Source organism: Sus scrofa, chromosome 16 (assembly GCF_000003025.6).
Source record: "Sus scrofa isolate TJ Tabasco breed Duroc chromosome 16, Sscrofa11.1, whole genome shotgun sequence".
Taxonomy (NCBI): Eukaryota; Metazoa; Chordata; class Mammalia; order Artiodactyla; family Suidae; genus Sus; species Sus scrofa.
This window is the reverse complement of record NC_010458.4, coordinates 74009299-74014893: the sequence shown is the minus strand read 5'-3', so window position 1 is coordinate 74014893 and position 5595 is coordinate 74009299. Positions and strand designations below refer to the sequence as shown.

Sequence of the window (5595 nt, the reverse complement as noted above, 5' to 3'; positions counted from 1 at the left end):
TATCTAAGCGAAGGCTTAGATTGTTGCTATAACTTATGCAAGATTCCACAGATATTAAGTGGCAAAATGAGAATTTGTTTATCTATCTTTTATCTATGTATCCATCTATCTGTTTTCTATTATCTATCTACCTATCGCTCTGTCTCTATCATCTACATATTATCTATCTATTATCGACATCTATTTTCCATCAATCATCTGTCTTTTATCTATCTAATCTAATCTATCATCTATCTTTGATCTATTGTCTATCTAATCTTATCTATCTATTATCTATTTTCCTACCTAGCTATCTATCTATCCTTCATCTATCTATCGTCTCTCTACCTAGTATTCCATTGTCATTATCTTTTTTTTTTTTCATTATCTCTCTTGTTTCCACAATCTAGAGCAGTGCCTGGCATAGCCTGGGCACAGAACGGTTCTTACCAAATGGCACTCTGACAACCCCCCAGTGCCCAAATTCTTTCCACCACTTCCAGGTGCCTCATCAGGAGGGACTGCTCTCAACATTTCTGCCCAACATGTCTCATACTAGTGAGAGAAATTTCATCTAAGGATTGGCAGTAAAGGGGCTGCCGGGCACCCTATCCTAGAAAAGACAAAGATTGCCATGAATAAATTCCTATTTATGATCACTGTGATTTTTATCTTGAAGGAGCAGAATTAGTGAGAAAGATGGGTAATGGCAGAAGAATATAAAAGAGAAGTTCAAGATATCTGGGGTGCTGAAGATAATGTGGTGTGTAGAAGAACGTGTGTTATAGAACTCAAGGATTAGCATAATTTAATTCCTTCGTGTGACTAATATTTCACCTGACCTTGAAGAGGCAAGGACTAGGGAGAATGATGTACAGAAGAAATAATGAATAGTGCCTGCTTTCAAAAAATACACCATGGGGAGTTCCTGTCATGGCTCAGTGGAAACGAATCCGACTAGGAACCGTGAGGTTGTGGGTTCCATCCTTGACCTTGCTCAGTGGGTTAGGTATCCGGCATTGCTGTGAGCTGTGGTGTAGGTTGTAGACACAGCTCAGATCCCACGTTGCTGTGAGCTGTGGTGTAGGCCAGTGGCTGTAGCTCCGATTTGACCCCTAGCCTGGGAACCTCCATATGCTGCAGATGTGGCCCTAAGGGGGGGAAATGCATTGTGGGAGTTCCTATTGTGGTTCAGTGGTACCAAACCCAAATACCCATGAAGATGCTGGTTCTATCCCTGGCCTTGCCCAGTGGGTGAAGGAACTGGCATTACCAGGAGCTGTGGTGTAGGTCACAGATATGGCCTGGACCCTGTGTTGATGTAGCTGTGTAGCCCTGTAGCTGCAGCTCTGATTTGACTCCTAGCCTGGAAACTTCCCTATGCTCCAAGTGCTGCCCTAAAAAGCAAACGAGCAAACAACACACTGGGGTTCAGTTAGTCATTCCCTGCACACACTTTCTCACTGCACACCACAGGGCGGCCAGCCCACTGGGCGCTGGTGACAGGAGAGTGAAAATACCCCCACTTCCTTTGAGAAGCTTCCATTCTCGTGGCCCCGTCTCCAGCCATCTCAGCACAGCCAGCTCTCTGTGTGAGACCCTTCAGTGATGACAGTGAGGGCCAAACATCTCGGAATTTTTCAGGACTCACCCCAGCTGACTCATGATCTGGGGCTCCTCACTCTATTTTTAATATCAGAATTTACACTTGAGCAGCTTTCCAAATGCTCGTGTCTTTACATATATTATCCTGTTACTGATCATGTCTCCGTTTTATATATAAAGCTGCGGGGAGGCAAGGAGATGCAGAGACTAAAAAAAAGGACCTTGCCTGATGGCAGAAAAACCTGAAGGCAGGTTCCTACCCAAGGAAGGGAGCTCACCTGAACGGTGAAGCCGAAGGTGGGCCTCTGGTCAGGATGAAAGCCTGCCTGCACGGTACAGGCCGAGGGCAGGCCTCGGGTTACACAGCTCTCACTTTGACGTCGATGGGGAAGAACTGGGGCTTTCCTGGGAAACAATTTCCACGTTTGCGCTGGAGAACATGGATTGTTTCTCGGGTGACCTAGTCTTTCCTGCTGCTTTATTTATTATTCAGTTTTTCCTCAGTCTCTCCTGATTATTTACTTATTATTCTTATTTCCCATTCTTATTTTCCTGTGGTGATTTGTGATTTAACAAAGTTACAACAATAATATAAAAAGAATTTCATCCTGAAGGACCTTCCCCTATTTAAATCCAACTTAGTTAAAACATAGTGTTTATCCATTAACTAGTTATATAGTAAACTTTAGAGTTAAGATTTTAATGAGGTCCATAGAAGTTAGCCATATCTTATCCAAAAAACCTAGCTGTGAGTTTTGACTTTGATTTTAAAAGCTTTTAAGCGATAACTAGTTAAGTTGGCTTATATTTCCTTACACTGTCTCCTTGCCATAACGCTTTAAAGATAAGCACCAGTCTAAAAACAAGATTTGTGAATGCCCAATTCTTGTGTCTGTGACCTCTTCAAGTTGTGGAGACTGGCTGGCCATGGGATGATTTGTACTGAGTCTCCTTTCCACGTGATGTATTCTACCTAATTGCCCCTAAATTGCACCCACTAAGTTTAGCTAAAACAAAGATCTTAAAACATGATGTATAGCTGCTGTACCATGTAATAGTTAACCAATGTACTTTTAACACTGTGATGTAATCTGTAGTGAAAAACTGTCTATATAATCAACCACTTATGCCAATAAAATTTGAGCAGTCCAGCGCCCTGAAAGAAGGGACAAAGAGGCTGTCTCTGTATTTGTACATTCGCCGACGCCGTGTCCCTCTCCGATTGGGATGTATACTCCCGGCCGCCGGAGCTGGCCTCCGGCATAAAGCTACAGAGGCTCAGAGATAGCTAGTATCTTCTCAGGCACAGTGGTGAAATGTGTAAACCATGAAGTCCCATCTGGATTTAAGTGTAGCTCTAACACTCACAGATGTGGGTATATAATAATATATATAATATTATATAAAATAATAATTCAGGAAAATTATTTCACTTCTCCATGGCTCAGATTCTTTGTTTGTAAAATAGTCCTTACATGGGTACATATGTCAAAGACCTGTATGAGAGGTAAGCTAATAAATATGTAAATGTATGTAAAGTGTTTAGAACAATATCTTAAAAATAGTAATTCTATTGGGCTGAATGCTTCCCCACGCCCCAACATAGATCTAAGTCCTAAACCCCAGAATTTATGGAGGCAACTTTACTTGGAAGAAGGGATTTTTTTTAGATGTGAGTGGTTAAGGATCTGAAGCTAAAGTCATCCTGGATATAGGATGGACCATAAATTCCATGACAGGTGTCCTTATGAGAAGAGATAGATCACAGGTATACCACAGGAAAGGTTGCGTGAAGCTGCAGGGAGAGATGGGAGGGAAGCAGCTACAAGCTGAGACTGCCAGGGGGCGGCTCAGGTTTTCCCTCCGAGCCTCCAGGAGGAACCAACCCTGCCAATACATGGGGGACTGCTGTCAATTGGAGATGGACACCTGCCATCTGCCTCGGACTGAATCATGAGCTACTGCAGCTGCCAACCCTCAACAGCCCTTGAAGGGCGCTCAGGGTGGAGAGCAGGAGTGAGGCGCTCTGTGCTCTGGGAAAACCGGCAGAACAGGGCTTCAGATGGATATTTTCAGGAGACTTTACCAGCCCAATTCTTGCATCTCCTCATAGCTAGAAAAGCACTAAAATCCTTCATGGTGACACCTTGTCCTCATGACTAGCAGTGACCTTCAGGAGACTAGCAGCGACCTTCTGTGCAATGCGTGCCTGGTTGCAGGGGCCTCCCCCTTCCCATGTGTACTGACCTTCCCACCTACATCTTTGGAGCGGGATCTCAGCGCTCTCTGAAATGCTGCCTCCCAGGCTAGAGTCCTCACTTTGCCCCAAATAAAACTTAACTCTCAACCTTTAGGTTACCTTTTTTTTTTTTTTTTGTCTTTTTGTCTTTTTGTTGTTGTTGTTGTTGTTGTTGTTGTTGCTATTTCTTGGGCCGCTCCCGCGGCATATGGAGGTTCCCAGGCCAGGGGTTGAATCGGAGCTGTAGCCACCGGCCAGAGCCACAGCAACGCGGGATCCGAGCCGCATCTGCAACCTACACCACAGCTCATGGCAACGCCGGATCGTTAACCCACTGAGCAAGGGCAGGGACGGAACCCGCGACCTCATGGTTCCTAGTCGGATTCGTTAACCACTGAGCCACGACAGGAACTCCAGGTTACCTTTTTTAAGTTGACATTGCAGACATCTGCCTCCAGAACTATGAGAAAATAAATTGCTGTTATTTGAAGTCACCGAGTTTGTCATCATTTATTGTGGCAGCCTCGAGAATCTAATACAGCAGTTCACACACACACACACACACACACACACACACAAAATTGTCAAGTTATACAGCAAGAGAGGCCCACCGAAGTCTCAACCTTAGTCATCTGACTTCAAGTCTCTAATCACATGACTCTTAGCTCCTCACTGACCCCCAGTGCCTGGTTTTGCATCCAGCCTTCGTCCCTCCCTTTGACCCTTTGCACTTCTTTCTGGGCTGGGCTTCCCACCTGGGCTCTGTTGTCCTTGCACCCTTGCTTTGGACTCTCCCCACAAGCATCAGGTGCCAGAACCCAGCAGCAGAACCTCCCCACTGAGTCTGCTCTTCTTCAGAGCTAGAGGCTCAGACGTTCAGAGCAGGAGCTGAAAGACCTATGCTTAATGCACAATAGTTGAGTTGTTGAGGCAGTTAATAAATAGAAGCTCCGCTGAGTAGATTGCAGAACTGATGCAGCATATACCCTGCTTCCTGGAGGGATGGGACAGTTGTATGGATGAAGAGAACGGTACAATGTGCAATGAAGAGCAGGAACCGAAAGAATTCAGCAAACGTCCCACGGCCCAACGCAAGAGCAGATGGCAAGCGAGAAACAAGTCATCTGAGACAGATGGGACTGCGAAGCGCTCTTGAGGCAGAGGGTTCACTCAAAATATGGAGTCAACTGGGGGAAAAGTTCAATTTCCTGTTCTGGTAAAGTTCATGAAATGTATACATCTGGCATTGTCTCTTTGATCTTGTGTTTTAAACCAAAATCATGAGGGATAATTTTAAAAGTTCCACATATATTTATACAGTAATCAATGCTTTTATTCATTTTTAATTTATTTTTTAAATTATTTTTATTTTTTTCCATTAGAGTTGGTTTAGTGTTCTGTCAATTTTCTACTATGCAGCAAAGCGACCCAGTAACACATACATATATACATTGTTTTTCTCACATTATCCTCTATCAGGCTCCATCATAAGTCACTAGATATAGTTTCCAGTGCTGTACAGCAGGATCTCATTGCTTATCCATTCCAAAGGCAATAGTTTGCATCTATTAACCCAAGATTCCCAGTCCGCTCCTCCCCCCCCCATTTTTTTTTTCCTTTTTATGGCTGAACTTATGGCATATGAAAGTTCCCAGGCTAGAGGTTGAATCAGAGCTGCAGTTGCCAGCCTATACTACAGCCATGGCAATGCCAGATCTGAACCACAACTGCAACCTATACCTCAGCTTGCACAATGCTGGATCCTTGCTGAA

General features: G+C 44.2%; 1 long non-coding RNA gene across 1 annotated transcript; it reads right to left on the bottom strand.

Moving 5' to 3' along the window:
* On the bottom strand, nt 3253-5227 carry LOC110257303. The gene is made up of 2 exons (XR_002339755.1): nt 4246-5227; nt 3253-3943 (listed from the first exon to the last, which is right to left on the bottom strand). It is a non-coding gene; the product is annotated as an uncharacterized LOC110257303 (long non-coding RNA).